At 34.2% G+C, this 16,659-nt stretch overlaps 1 pseudogene; it reads left to right on the plus strand.

Moving 5' to 3' along the window:
* Window positions 1-15,760: 15,760 nt before the first annotated feature.
* Window positions 15,761-15,963, plus strand: LOC119472736 (annotated as a pseudogene).
* The last annotated feature ends 696 nt before the right edge of the window (window positions 15,964-16,659 follow it).

The following is a 16,659-nucleotide window of genomic DNA, read 5'->3' on the forward strand; positions in this document are numbered from 1 at the left end:
TAAAATTTGAATTCCACAGAAAAATAAACATCACAATGTGGAAATGTATGACATTAAAAATTGGCACAATTACAAGAGGAAATAGGAAAATCACAATATAGAATATTTTAAAGTTCAAATCCATCAGGTAATTGATAGGCTAAGCAAAAAATAAATTTATAAGGTTATAGGAGATTTGAATCACACTGTTAGCAAACTTGATCTAGTGAATACATATGCAATACTAAATCCAACAATTATGCCATTTGTAAACACACATGGAGTAATTTTTTAAATGAACATATACTCTCGTTTGTGTTTTTCTGTGTAATAGCTACTACCCACATGTGGCTATTTAAATTTGAATTAATTAAAATTAAATAAAATTTAAAATTCAGTACTTTAGTCACAGTCACACTTAAAGTACTCAGTAACCACATGCAGCTTATTGGCTACTATATTGGACCATACAGAATATTGACATCATTGAATACAGTTCTACTGTATAACAATTTACTAGGAAAAAATATAAAAACATTTCTGTAATGTTACTTATAGAGGTAATTGTTACAAATTCAAAGACATAGTTTTCAACTTTGAAAGATAAAATTTCCCTTTTTCTCCAACCCAATTTTTTTTTTTAAAAGATGTATCTGGTCTTAAAGTTTTTTGAGGGGTTCGAAATACTAGAAAAAATAAATAAATGAGTAAACTAGAAAGGAGGATTCCATTATACACAAAATCTAAAAAAGCAAATGACCAAATGATTTTAAGTAAATCACAAAGGTTTAGAAAGAAATGGTGAAGAGTCATACCTACCAACTAGGGCTCCTTAAGAAAAAGTATGATTGACAAGTTTATTGCAGTACTATTCACAACAGCCAAGATAAGGAATCAACCTAAGTGTTCATCAATAAATGAGTGGACAAAGAAAGTGAGGTATATAAAGGAATATTATTCAGCCACAAAAAAAAGGAATGAAATTCTGCCATTTGCAATAATGTAGATGGAACTAGAGGCCATTTTGTTAAGTGAAATTTGTCAGGCACAGAAAGACAAATTTTGCACATTCTCATTTAAATGTGGGAGCTTAAAGTTTAAAAGAAATTAAACCCATTAAGATAGAAGGTAGAATGATGGCTATTAGAGGCTGGAAAAATAGTCGGGGCTGGGAGGTGACAAGAAGGAGTTGTTAACGGCCATAAAACTACAGTTAGATGGAAAGAATAAGATCTAGTGTTTAGCAGTACAAGAGAGTAACTATAGTTAATATTAATTTATTGCATACTTTCAAATAACTAAAAGAGTGGAATTGGAATGTTCCTAACACAAAGAAATGATAAATGCTTAAGGTGATGGTCATCCCAGTTATCCTGATTTGATCACTATACATTGTATGCCTGTATCAAAATATCACATATACTCCATAAATATTTACAGCTATAATGTATCCACAATAACTAAAAATTCATTATAAAAATTGTGATTGTAACCCTACTTCTTGGAAGTTCAAAGAAATAGGAGGTTCATACTTGATTTTTTTTTGACTAAAATATATCCATTAGAGCAGCTCTCGAATTTTTTAGTGCTATTATATTAAACTACTACAGGAAAATCAAACATACAGTGAAGCCACTGCAACTTAAAGTAATGCCGATTTAATGGTTTGAAGTACCAAAACCATGTGGTCACAAATTGTAGTCTTCTTAATAGGTAGAATAAACATCTGGAAGATTTGTCATACAACTCTTTACCTGGCTAACTCCTAAACTCCTCTTTCAGGTCTCAGGGAAAAAAAAAAAAAAAAGAAAAAGAAAAAAAATTCTTTACATCTCCAGTTCCAGAGCTGGTCCTGCCACAGAGTAGGGGCCAGAAGAATAATGGTTGAATGAAAAAGGAGATAGATAAGTTGGCAAAAGTCCTTTCCATACATAACAGTATATGATTCCGTGTTCCATTTTTAGTGCCAAAGTTTATGAGGTTATAGGAGTAGTGAGAAGAGGTAAAATAATTTCTGGAGAAATAAACTGTACGCTGATGCACACATTTCTCTTCCATGGGGCATTCTCAGTCCTCTCTAGATATCCAAAGACATGGAATTAACCTCTGTTGAACTGGAGAAACTTTAGCTACATACGAAATGTAACCATGATGCTTTCCAACAGAAACCCTGCATTCTATTTTTAAAAAAGAAAGATAGTTGCCTACGAAAATTCCCTTTTCCTAGATCTACAGCAGAGTTTCTCTTAGTGGAAACTAACTTCCTACCAAGATTAGCTCTTTGTTTGTTTGTTTGTTTGTTTTCAATCACATAAGCTAAATTCAACTGAAACAAACTTAAACCAGAATGCAAATTTTGTTATGGACCTCTGGTCATATGCTTCAAGAGCGAGGCTGGTCCTGGGTAGCAGTGTTTCCAGTACCATCAGAGTTCCCTTTTCTGCTGTGTCTCTGTTCCATTCTCTCTCTCTCTTGGTTTCCATCTCAAGATGATGAAGGGGAGAACTTCACGTTTATCTTGGGTGAATTCCCAAAGCCTGTACCAATTAATTGTGACCAAATGAGCAGAAATAATGTGTTAAAAGAGACATTTCCCTGCAACTATGTTAAATGGGAAGGTAGATTTTCCTGGAAACCTAGCAAGACAAAACACTGAGTAGAGTAAATACTAGACTCCTGCTACACTGCACTCTATTAGGTCACCTGACTGCTTTACTAGGGGCATTGATATGGAAACCATCTGAGCCTAAATACAAACTACATAAGCATCTTGTATTTTTTTCTGCACATTAAAAAAAAGGCAAAACAAAACATTTTGTAAGATGAATTAAAAACAGCATGTTTTAGCCTATTTCTGAATACCACTTACAATATTCAAATATTCCTCATTTCCAGAGTTTCCCTAAATGCTGTGACCTGCTTCTGTGTCTTCACTTTTTATAGTCATTAATTGCTCTAGAATTACCTTTGTATTTTCACCCAGTTCCCTGAAATCTATTCATCTAGAATTGATACCATGAGCCTCAGCCTTCAACATTGTGCTTGATTTTTCAGAATTTCTGCTTCAAATTTCCACAAAGCTTTAAGAAAAAGAGATGGTGTTGCATAACTGCTGCAGCTGAGTTCATATCAAGTATCCCTGAATATCATAATAAAATCAGTAGAGATAATTTTTTTTTTTTTGAGATGAAGTCTCACTCTGTCACCCAGGCTGGAGTGTAGTGGCACAATCTTGGCTCACTGCAACCTCTGCCTCCTGGGTTCAAGTGATTCTCCTACCTTAGCCTTCCGAGTGGTGGAATTACAGGTGCCCACCACCACACCCAGCTAATTTTTGAACGTTCAGTAGAGAAGGGGTTTTACTATGCGGCCAGGCTAGTCTCAAATTCCTGACCTCAAGTGATCTGCCTGCCTTGGCCTCCCAAAGTGCTGGGATTACAGGTGTGAGCCACCATGCGCAGGCAGAATATATATATATATTTTAATAATAAACTTAGCCAGGTGTGGTGGCTCGCACCTGTAATCTGAGCACTCTGTGAGGCTAAGGTGGGAGAATTTCTTGGGTCCAGGAGCTCCCAAACAGCCTGCATAACATAGCAAGACCATCTCTACAGAAAAATTTAAAAATTAGCCAGGTTTGGGCCTGTATTGCCAGCTACTCAGGAGGCTGAGTCAAGGGGATCTCTTGAGTCCAGGTGGTAGAGGCTGCAGTGAGCCATGATCACACCACTGTACTCCAGTCTGGGTGAAAGAGGGAGTCTCTGTTTTAAACAATAATACACTTAATAATTAAAGTATGATTGGGCCAGAACAATACTGAGAACAATCTGTAGCATCTCTAAATGCTCTAAAATGCAAACAGAATCAGATCTGTCTGAAAGATTTTTCCTCTCTAATAATGAAGCAACAGTCAGTAAATGCTGGCTTACTCACTCAATCTGTTTTGTGTGAAAACAGTATATCAACGTTTAAAGAGCATTCCTTTTCAGAATTAGTGTGCAAAGGAATCCTTGCATTATAGAAGCATGTCCTTAGTGACCTGGTATATTTATTCACTTAGAAAACGAATTTACTACAGCAAGAAATAGGTCACAAACTATTCAATAAAAAAACCATCTTCGCTAAATTTTGATCAATATATACCCTTTGCTGATTCCTCATTATAATGCTGTCAATATTCAGAGGGAAAAGATCACAGAAAACAAACTGCAGAACCTACAACTTCAGGAGGATATTTACCATTTGAAAACACTGCGTTGCTCATAGTAGATTGGTATGTTTCCCTCTAGTGGCTAAAAGGTACTTAACTGCATCAACCAAGTCACCTTTTGAGAAACAAAGCAGAAATCGAGAACAAGGCAGCATTTTGTGAGGCAAAAATTAGCATGGTCTTAAATTAAATGATTTTCAAGTAGAATCAAGTCTGGTTATTATGGAGAAACTAATTTATAGTTTAAATACCTGATCAGTTTCCATGGGATGAACAAGGACAGAGAATATTTTAAACTCTGGCTGATGAGAGATGCTGCTGATGAGAAAGGAAATGAAAATCAGAAGGGGAAACAATTAAAATACTTAGTAAAGCCAATTCATTTTAATGTGGCACAAGATTAGCAATGAAGCAAGATTAGCCATTTTTAATACCATGTTGCATTACTTATTTTAAAATCCCTTATTATAATAATTTCATTTTTGAAAAATCCAAATACATGTGCTGGCTTTATTTCAATGAAGACTGACTGCATTTCTGTTGCGACTCTGCAGTCTCAGGGAGGACAGTGTTCTACTTCACAAGGAGGAAAGCAGTGACACTCTAATCACAGTAATCATTTGTCAAAATACCTCATCGGCCCTATGACATTCCACTAAACAACTCAAGGTAGTTTATCTTTGACTGGTTGCATTTAACTATTTAAAATGCAAGACAATTATGTAAAAGACCATGCCCCTTCTAAAAACTATGTGCGTGTTAGGACATTGACCAGCAATTCAACAGCAAAATGCCACACCAGCTCCAGATATGCACACCGGGGTTCCTTGAGCAATCAAACTTGCTGAAATTAAGGGTCAAAAGATCAGCACTGTAACTTTAGGCAACCCAGGGGAAGACAACAATCTTCCACCTTTGTTGTATTCTGTGAACTGGCCATGATCACAGAATGTGAAAACCAGCTATCAGATCACAGGATCATATCTGTGCCAAAAAGCACCTGCAGTTATTATGTACAAAAGAAACTCACAATGCCAGGCTTTCAGAAGCACATAATGCTAGCTATCCTCCCAATTTCTCATAGGGAAATATGTGCATGCTACAGCCAATAAAACATCTATGATACAGACACACACATACAAACCTTTCCCAACCCAGCTACTCCGAGTTTGGTTTACACAATGAATGATTGAAACAGTGTGAAAAAAAGAAGAGCTAAAGACAGAAGCTGGAAATTATCAGCTTATCACCCATCAAGACGCTATAGACCCTTAAGGAGAAAGGCTGAACAGAAAGAAACAATTATTCTACAACTCCTTTTTGTGTTGAACAGGTAATAAGCAATGTAGCCAATAAACTTATCTTACCCTTCTAAGGCAAATAAACAGATGGAATTAGAATTGCATGCAATCATCGATCATTTACTTCATATATTTATTCATAGTCTACAATGAGCTATAGAGAAAATACAAGGAAAATGGCTTAATTTTTATATTCTAGAAAAGAAAATCAAAAGGAGAAATACACAAATTTGCTATTTTAATGTTTACTTTGATCATATTTAGTAGCAACTATAAAAAGCTACAGAGATTGAGCAGAGGTTTTGTGGTTTTTCAGAAAATTTGGAGATTATAAATAATGAAACCCAAAATATGAAAATTCAAAATATACATCTTCCATATTGTGGTCAACAAGAATATATTACACAGAAAATATGTTAATTACTGAGTTGTGTCATAACAAAGAAAGGGCATATATATATATATATATATATATAGCATGTTAATTAAAGCTCATGCAAAATATCACATAAAAGGCTTCAACCAACAATATATATATTATATATTATATATATATTACATATAAGGGTATATATATATAGCACGTTAATTAAAGCTCATATAAAATATCATGTAAAAGGCTTCAACCAACAATATATATATTATATATTATATATATATATTACATATAAGGGTATATATATATAGCACGTTAATTAAAGCTCATACAAAATATCATGTAAAAGGCTTCAACCAATAATGAACATTTCAACAATATGAGATTATTTTGATCCTATTTTGATTTTTTCTGATTTTCTATTGAATTTAGAAAAAAAATTATAAAGTCTAAAACAATTTTCAATCTCTTTGGCACAGATAAAATTACTAGAACAGGTAGAATATTTGTCATATTTCCTAATATCTACTAAACAAACTATTTTAGTGATGTAAAATATCATTTGGCCTTTCCTGTTGACATGACATCAAAATTGAAGCCTGTGTTTTTGCATACAGGGTACCTAATTTAGTCATTGCAATAGCACATAATTCGATAGGTATATACAAACAGAACCTATCACTATACATGTCACAATCATCCTAGGCGAAATCCTACACTATGTTTGAAAAATAGAGCCTTTAATTTAGGAGGTCTCTCTTGATTGTACTACTGAGCCAAGCCAGATCCAGAGCTGAAATTTTTTGACAAAGCCCTGTTAAAATGAAAAAATAAAGAGATCTTGTTAAAGTGCTATCTCACTGGAAGATGGAAAATGGGTGATGAGATAGGAGGAATTTTTTGGTCTAGGGAGTATATAGATGAAAGAAATGAAAGACCAGCAAATGAGAAATGGAAAATGAATGGCCGACCCAAAGCACTTCATGAAAAGAAAAGACCAATTGTCAAGAACACATATTAGAGCTGTATCATGTTTTTTTCTCCCACAGTATACTAATTTCATTTTCTGAGTGATGTGGAAAGAACTTTTTCTCTCTTCACCTCATATAAATTATTCTCTACTGAGTGCTGCCTTAAGAACAAACAAAGGCACACAAAGAAGCTGGGGCATTAGTATTTCCCAGGATGTACACAAGATGCTTAATAGAGGTAATGAATGCCCTGGCCAGGAGCCAGGATGACAGCTCCTGCTACAAAGCAGTGAGTCAAGCTCAAAACAGCCACACAGGCAAATGCAGAGGCCAAACAATCATTTTTGCTAAACAGAAATTTTTATGCCACCATAATCAATTAGATTTTTTCCCCCTGCTAAATAACTATTTCCTGGGCAACTTTCTGAGTGGTGTCATTGAAATGCTATCATACAGTGGGAAAGTGAGATTAAAGGTTTTAAGTGCCTGGGCATAACGGCGAAAAGAGAAAGCAGAAGAGCCGTCCTTCCTAATTGTAACAAGGTGCTGCTTTTTCGATCTGCCTTTTTATGTTGAAATTGGAAGAACTGTAAAGAATCAAAAAGATTTTACAGCATGTCAAATGAACCACTTGATTTTTCCTCAACAACGATGAGACTGATTAATTCTTAGCAAGTGCCGGTAAATAGCATAATGACTATGAAAGTGAGAAAGCATTTACTGAATTGCCTCTATGACTTCTAGTGGAACTAAGTTTGTGAAGAATCGTACTCCTTAGTAGGACATCTATTTTAAAATACTAACAAATCTTCCCATCAATGTATTTTTCCTTGCATAACTTCTAAATTGCTACCTCTCCTTCCTTCCTCTCCTCCCTCTTCCTCTCTTACATGGCAACACAGGTAGAGAAGCGAAGTGTCGCACAGACTAAACAGATGATCCGCCAAAGAACTGAACATCAGTGATGATAAGTCAGCACACTCATGCTTCATTTGGACTTTCACCATCAAAATAGAAGCATTCAAAAAAATTGGGAAAATTCTTTTGAAAATTTACAAAAATATATATTTCTCATTTTTACAGGATTTGCTTAAAATACTTACATTAGTTACCCTGTTTAATTATGTCATCCATCTCATGGACAATGCACACCTAAACTGTTCTAAATGACCATTTAGAAAAATCCTTTTAGGGTTTCACTGGTACACCCTGAAACCTTCTCACAAATTTCTTCTAACATAAGTTTTGATAGCACTGTGGGTTTTACCTACGAACCCCATCCAGATGGCCCCTGACTTACAATTGTTTGACTTACAATTTGTTGTTACTTCAAGGTGATGTAAAAGCAATACACATTCAGTAGAAACTATATTTTAGTACACAAGCAACGATTTTCTTTTTCATTTTCAGTATAGTATTAATAAAGTACATAAAATATTCAAACTTTATTATAAAATAGGCTTCGTGTTAGATGATTTTGCCCAACTGTAGGCTAATATAACTGTTCCAAGCATGTTTAAGGTAGGCTATGACATTTGGTAGGTTTGATGTGTTAAGTGCATTTTAAACTTACAAAATTTTCAACTTAGGGTGAGTTTGTTAGGATAGATAGAATCTCATTGTTAGTTGAGAAACACCAGTACAAAGGTTTAATATTTTGCTACAGGTCTAAGAGAGCAGCACTGGGAGATGAAGAACTGTTACTAGAGGGTATAATCTAAGAGAACAAACTTTAGAATGAATAAAAACAAAATGGCTATTTCCAACTAAAGGGATTAGTGTTACATTTTACCTGCGCCCACTCCTGTCTTCTTTCTGAACCACTGCAGAAGTATGAAAATTCCCAGTGATTTCCCATGCTTGGGTGTAAAGCACCACAGGCTACAGTTAGAGCTGAGTGGGTTTTCCAAACTGAGATGAGATCACAGGCTGATGTAAACTGGGAGGCAAAACAGCATTAGCTCAGTTTGTGAAGAAAGGTGGCATTTTCATTAAAGAAAAGCTAACAGGAAGATTCCAGCTTCTTCTAACATTCTATGTTGGTAGTAACATTCCACAAAAGTCAGGAGCACTGAATTCTAAAGTACCCTGTATCCATGCAGGAAAAGGAACAAAGCAGTAAGTGCCCTAAGAGAAATGAATAAGTGTTGCTCACTATGGTCCCTGTAGATTTCTGAGTAGCTATATGCAATCTGCATACTTAATATTGTATTGCACATGTTATACATTTTCTGTGAATTAAGCCTCTTAGCCTAACTTTCCAGCAAAACTATATGTCCTGTAATTCACATATTTCCAATAGCACTGCAAAGTAGCAAGAGCTGAATATGCCACCCAGCAATATTCCAGGAAACTAATTAACTGACGGAATTCATGAAGGATTGCATAGATTACTGTGCTTCAACAATAAAGTAATGAGACTCATCCACAAGGCATACATAAAAATCACATCTATCTGGCGTGTATTGATTTATGCACACATTTTAGAAGATCTATATAAATCCTACCTGTCTCAATTCTTTCCTTTCTGCAAAGCATACCTTACCAATACAACTGAACATCATATTTTTCTCCTCTCCACTTATTTTGCATGCCACTCACTTAAAACCTAGTATTTATGCAGTTGTTGGTTGTTATCTTGTTATGTTTTTTTGTAACTGCTTCTTCCATTAATATGAAAATCGTATTAGTTATCTATTGCAGCATAATAAATCACCCAAACATTTTGCAGTTTAAAACAACATTTATTATCTCACACAGTTTTCGAGGGTCAGGAGTGGCTTAGCTGGGTTGTTCTGACTCATGTGTTCTCCTGAGGTTTAAGTCAAACTGTTGGTCAGAACCTGAGTCACCCAAAGTCTTTACCTGGGCTGGCTAATATACTTCTAAGTACACTGCTGTGACCCTTGTTAAGTATTAGTTCCTCACTAGTTGTTGGCTGCAGGCTTCAATTTTTCACCATGTTAAGGCAGAGATGCTTCTCAGAACAAGGCAGCTGGCTGGCTTCACCCAGAGAAAGCTGCTGAGAGAGAGGAGAGAGAGAGGGATAGGAAGAGAGCAAGGCAGAGAGAAGCCAAGATGGAATCCATGGTGTCTTTTATAATCTAATCTTAGAAATCACAGTAGCATCACTTTTACCATATTTGATTGGCCACAAAGGCCATATGGGAAGGGATTACAGAACCATACAAACACAGAAGGCAGAGATGAGCGTGGTATAGCTCAGCGGTAGAGCATTTGACTACAGAAGGCCAGGATCATGGGAAACCCTCACAGGGATTAGCTACCACAAAAACTGCACTTTTATTTCTTTTCACCAAAACCTCTTTCAGATATTCTAACATGATGTCTTGCTTGGAATAAGGTATCAATAAATATTTGTTAGATTCTTTATCATCCCCCATTTCTACAAAACCTATTGTTTATTCTTTTATCCTTTATTAACTGCATTTAAACACATTGATAATATCAAAGTTACTCTTAGCCTATCAACATTTAGGGTAATAAACTAAAAATAAAATAATATGGATGAATTTTACCATAAAGTATATATGTGACTTTTAGTTAAATTATTCAATTATACTTTGTATTTATTTCGTAATATTTATTCTTACAAGAGATGTTTATCATCATTCACTAGTTTCTAGGTATGTGAAGTTACAATAAATTTTTATGAACATTATGGTAAGGGAAATAGAGTCATGTGGAATCATAAATCTTGGAATACTGTTTTCTCTGTGACATTTAGCACAATTTAAACATAGAAAAGTAATGATAGAAAATGGTTTATAAATATAAATAGTATATAAATATACTAATATTTCAAAAAAATTAAATTGTTTCCACAAACTTATGGTAGTGTGATTTGTACCAAAAATCATGACAATTAATTGTAAAATTTGATATTCTAGTAGAACATTTAGATATGAGTTCTCATATGCATTATTGTAAGAGAAGGGAATAAAATGAGCCTATAGAATCATGTACAAGCTGGTTTAGCAGATATTGTTGGTAATTTACATACCCTCTAACTATTCACCTTGTCTTTCTTAAAAGGTCCCAAGATTGTTCAGATTTATATATCTCCCCACACAATTCAGAGCCCCAATAATTATACTGGCAAATACTTTTTTGAGTGATTAGTTCAAAATATCATTTCTTAATATTTAACCTGAAAATTTCATGAACATAGTGACAAGGTCAGCCTTAGGAACAAAATGGAATTAAGTTAAATGTCCACTAACTTTTTTCTTCATAGTGGGTTGAATGGTGGCCTCCAAAAATGTATGTTAAGGTAGTAATCTGTGGAGCCTGTAAATGTAACCTTATTTGGGAAACAGATCTTTGCAGATGTAATAACTACATTAAATATATTGAGTTGAGTTGATCCTTAATTGTCTGGTGGGTCCAAAACTCAAAGAAAAGTGTCTTTATAGGAGACACGTGAGACACACAGAGAGGAAAAGAGAAGCCTGTATGAAGATGAAGGCAGAGATTGAGGTTATGAAGCCATGGGAATGAAAGACCTCTTGGAGCCACCAGGAAGCTAGAAAAGTCAAGGAAGGATGGTCCCCCTAGAGCCTTAAGAAGAGAATACAGCTCTGCCAGAAAACAGAAGGAAGCCTTGTCACTTTCGGACTTCTGGCCTCCAGAATGGTGAGAGAACAAATTTCTGCTGTCTTAAGCCATCTAGTTTGTGGTATTCTGTTACAGTAGCCTTCCCACCTAAATAGCATCCAAACTCTAATTTACATGCTCTTTTGCAGCAGGCTCAGCCTTTCCAAAGCCAGCGCCAGCACGTGCAGTAACTTACCTTTCCAATGCCAGTACCTACTACCAGATGTCATATGTTGAAGTCCTAAATCCCATTCCTTCAGAATATGATCTTAATTAAAAACAGGGTTGTTGCAGATGTAATACATGAGACCATACTGAAGTAAGACCATATTGAAGTGTGCAAATTTTCACTTTTTATAAAGACACCAGTCATACTGTATTAGCAACCAATATGACTGGTGTCCTTATAAAAAGTGAAAATTTGCACACAGCCATGAACAGAGAGAATGCCATGAAAAGATTGAAATTATGGAGGAACAAACCAAGGAACTACCAGGGTTTATATCCACACAAAAATCTGAATGTTTATAGAAGCTTCATCATTGTCAAAACTTGGAAGCAACCAGATGTCTTTTAGTATATGAATGGATGAATAAACTGTGCTGCAACCAGACAATTGAACAAAATTTAGTGATTAGAAGAAGAGAGCTATCAAACTAAGAAAAAACATTAAGGAAACTTAAATGTACATTGCTAGTAAAAGCAGTCAGTCTAAAAAGACTATTTACTGTATGATGTCAATTCCATGGCATTCTGGAAAAGGCAAAATTATAGAAATAGTAAGATAATCAGTGATTGCCAAGAGTTTGATGGAGTGGTTCTGAATACATAAAGTATGAGGGAATTTTTAATTGTTGGTTGGCTAGTGGAACTACTGTCTGTGATACTAGAAATGGTGGATATATAAGGATGTACATCTGTCAATAACTATAGAATTTGATTAAAAATGAGCTTTCACATAACAAAAAAGTAAATAGTAGATTGGGTAATCCTAGAAAAGTTTGTGGACTGTGAATAGATAACCTAACTTTATTACAAATGAAAGAACCTCACTAAATAAATTAGGGGTTAGGGAAGGTGATGACCTAAGTAGCTGCAAAGTAGCCTTCCCATGGCTGAAGGTAAAAGGAGCTATAACATTATTCTAACATTGTCCTTGTATTAGTCAGGGTTCTCTAGAGGGACAGAACCATATATCTATATGGAGATATAGATAGATATAGGCATAGATATAGATATTATGGAATATATAGATAGATAATGAAATATATATATGCAGAACTAATTATTAAATCATTAAATATATATTCATATATATATTCCATTATATATATAAATATATATAGGAGTTTATTAACTCACATGATCACGGGTCCAAAATAGGCCATCTGCGGGCTTAGGAGCAAGGAGAGCCAGTCCAATTTCCAAAACTGAAGAACCTGGAGTCCAATGTTAGACAGTAGGATGCATCCAGCAAAGGAGAAAGATGTAGGCTGAAAGGCTAGGCCAGTCTTTCTTTTTACATTTTTCTGCCCGTTTATATTCTAACCACGCTGGTAGCTGACTAGATTGTGTCCTTTCATATTGAGGGTGAGTCTGCCTTTCCCAGCCCACTGACTCAAATGTTAATCTTCTTTGGCAACACCTTTACAGACACACCCAGGATCAATACTTTGTACCCTTTAATCAAGGTGACAGTATTAACCATCACAGTCCTCTGTTTGAGAAAGCTGTTTTTCATGAGGGTACAGATTAACTATTCTAATACTGCTATACATGTGTACTAGAACTGAACAATTATGTAAATGATAGGGATGTTGGGAGCCAGACTTCTCACTATTCAAATAGAAGTTTACAGATAAGCAAGAAAATGAGTCAAGACTAATCTGGTAATTGAGTAGAGTAGAAGACATCAGGATGAACTCGTATTTAGCTTGAAATAGATACATATATTTCTTCTGCCTGGTCCTATCCAAAGTCCATTCATCTTTCAAGAGCGAATTCTCCATCTGCTTAATCCATAGTTATTTGCCTAAATGTTCAATTATTCATTAAACCTCTGCAGCACTTACACTCTGAAGTAAACATCTTGGAATTTGCTATGCATTATTAGGTATTATATAGCAATATTTTAATTTTTAGAAATTATATTACTTTTTTCTTTTGCTAATTTTATATTCCCAGGAGATTAGAATCAAGTGCTTCTTTGATCTAGCTTCTATTATACAATAAATTAACAAACATATGCTGAGCAATAATAGGAATACTCTCTGATTTATAAATAATAGTGTAACCCAATCTTCTCATTGAAGAAAGAATTGATAAACAACATTTTTATGTAGTGGCTTTATATTAAAACCATGGTAGAAAATGTTTTTGCTAAGTTCCTTAATGGGTTATTTTAAAATCATTTCAGTAAAAGTAATATTTATATTAATATTGTTATATTTATATTTGAAAATTTTCTTGCCATCAAAACTTTGTCATATAAATAAGGTGTTGCATTTAACAAAGAACATGCTTGTTTTTGATGAACAAGTTAAATATTCACAAAATTATGTATTTAACCATAAATAAAACCTTAATAAACTTAAAAAGATTCAACCATGTATAGGTTACGTTCTCTGGTCATGATGCAATAAAATTAGAAATGAATAGTAAAAGAATAGCTGCAGTAAAAATATTCATATTTCTGATTGCCAATCTCCAGTAAGGTTTTTTTTTTTTAACAACTCTTTAACTGAAAATAAGTGTAAACAATATAAGCAAGAATAATCCTCACAAAGGCAGCATGAATATGATGAAATATTAAGAAATGATCAGCCCACAATCTGAAAGAGAATAAGAACAAGAGAGACAATAACGGATCTAACCCCCTTAGCCACTAGTGACTGTAAACACCTGCAACCCCAATAGTGTTATTGAGCTTAATTTATCTCATCAGAATTGTCAACAATTTCTCTCCATTCATAAATTTAGTTTAAAGTGATCCTGGGTGTTCATATCAATGAGCACCTGGAAGAAATGAATGTATTTCCTCTCTGGAGGATATCACCTCTATTTTGGCCCTCTCCAAATTCTCACAAGTAATTTTTATGGAAATAAACTAAATGGTAAAAGATCATCATGCACAAAAGAAGACAAAGTAATGTGTGGGAGGTCCAGCAGGAACAACCGAAAATAGAAACAGACCAAAATGCCCTTGAGAAAATCAGATTATCAGACACAAATTGTTTGCTTTATCAATAAAACAAAAACAAGCGTGTTTGGGCATGGTGGCGCATGCCTGTAACCTCACTAATTTGGGAGGCCAAGGTGGGGAGATCACTTGAAGTCAGGAGTTTGACACCAGCCTGGCCAAAATGGTGAAACCCCCATCTCTAGTAAAAATACAAAAATTAGCCAGTCGTGGTGGCACGTACCTGTAATTCCAGCTACTCAGGAGGGAGGCTGAGGCAGGAGAATCACTTGAACCCAGGAGGTGGAGGTTTCAGTGAGCCGAGATCATGCCACTGCCCTCCAGCCTAGGTGAAGGAGATTCTGTCTCAAAAATTAAAAAAAAAACAAAACCAAAAAAATAAATATACAACAAGCTTATTCTATCAGGCCAAGGGGGAGGAAAAAACACGTTTAAAATCATCAGAATATAACAGAAAATTATTTTTAATATATATCATATTAAAAGAAAAGTAAAATTGTAGAAGTAAAAAATGCAGTAACTAAAATTTAAAAATTAGTGAATGAATGTGGCAGCAGATTCATCATAAAAGAAGAAAGAATTAGTAAATTGGAAGCTGAGCCAGAACAATTCTGTAAATAGCACACAGAGAAAAAAATAGATGGAAAACACACAAAAAAAGGCTAAAAGATATAAATGAGAGTTAGATGATTTAAAATACGTTTAATATCAGTTTGGAAAGAGGAAGGACAGAGAAATATTTAAAGAGAATATAAGAGCATACAACAGATCCAAACAAAACATCCAACAAATTCCAAGTATGTTAAAGAAATATAAATCCAAACTTTGAAATATTTTAGTGAAATTACAGAAAATAAAAGACAAAGAAAAAACAATGCCAAGAATAGCCAGAGAAAAGCAATAGTGAGTATTAGATTGATATAGAATTATAAAAAGCAAGTAAAAATATATCATGCAAATATTAATCCCCAAATTTTTGGAAGATTTAATCTTTTGGAAGAAGTAAATAGTCTTGTAACAATATAAAATTTGTAACTCATCAGAATAGTACGAATTGAATTCACATATTTTCAAATACACAGCCTTAAAGTGAATAAGGAAAGAATGTAGAGTCCTTTCAGGAATCATTTCTTTAGTTTCTTCTAGAGAAACTTCTCTTAAACGTGTGGAGCACCAGACACCACAAAGAGGAGATGCCACATTCTCTCCGAAGTGGACTCTTGGTATTGCTGTGCTGCAATTGCCATTTGCTAATGACGATCTTTTCTTACTTAGAGTAAGACAGAGAGGAGAAAGTCAGCCTGAGCAGATTCCATTTACAAAAGCAAAAAACAAAAACAAAACCACCCAAAATTTGCAAACCAAAATAGATTATATTCAGAGTAGAAAATTTTAACATATCCCTCAGTAATGAATAAAACAACCAGACAAAAACATCAGTGAGTTTATAGAAGACGTGAACATACAAACACAAATACAATAATAGAATAATAAACTTGACTTTCTAGCACACCTGGACTACTTACAAAAATTAATTTTGAGCTTGACCAGAAAATCTCAACAATTATTAGAAGATCGATATAGTATAATGTTTTCTCATCACAAAACAATTAAGCTAGAAATAATAAAATAACTTTAAGAATTTTCCTGTAGTTAGAAATTTAAAGTTGTATTTGAAAGTACTCATGAATCAACACTTAGAAAAAACAGAAATTAGAAAATTCTTTCATCTAAACTTTTCTAATCCTTGTAAATGCAGCTAAAATCATATTTAGGGGAAAATTTAAAATCTTAAACAATACATGACAGAGAAAGAAGTCTGAAAACCAATAAGGTAAGGATTCATCTCAAGAAGTCAGAAAAATTATAACAAATAAACCCAAGAAAATAGAATAAAGAAAAGCTTTATTAAGAGCAGAATATGATGAAACAAACAAATACTATGGAAAGGATCAATAGAATACAAATTTTATTTTTGGATATTGTTAATAAAATCATCTATTTCT

Source organism: Cebus imitator, unplaced genomic scaffold (assembly GCF_001604975.1).
Source record: "Cebus imitator isolate Cc_AM_T3 unplaced genomic scaffold, Cebus_imitator-1.0 Scaffold116, whole genome shotgun sequence".
NCBI classification, from domain to species: domain Eukaryota; kingdom Metazoa; phylum Chordata; class Mammalia; order Primates; family Cebidae; genus Cebus; species Cebus imitator.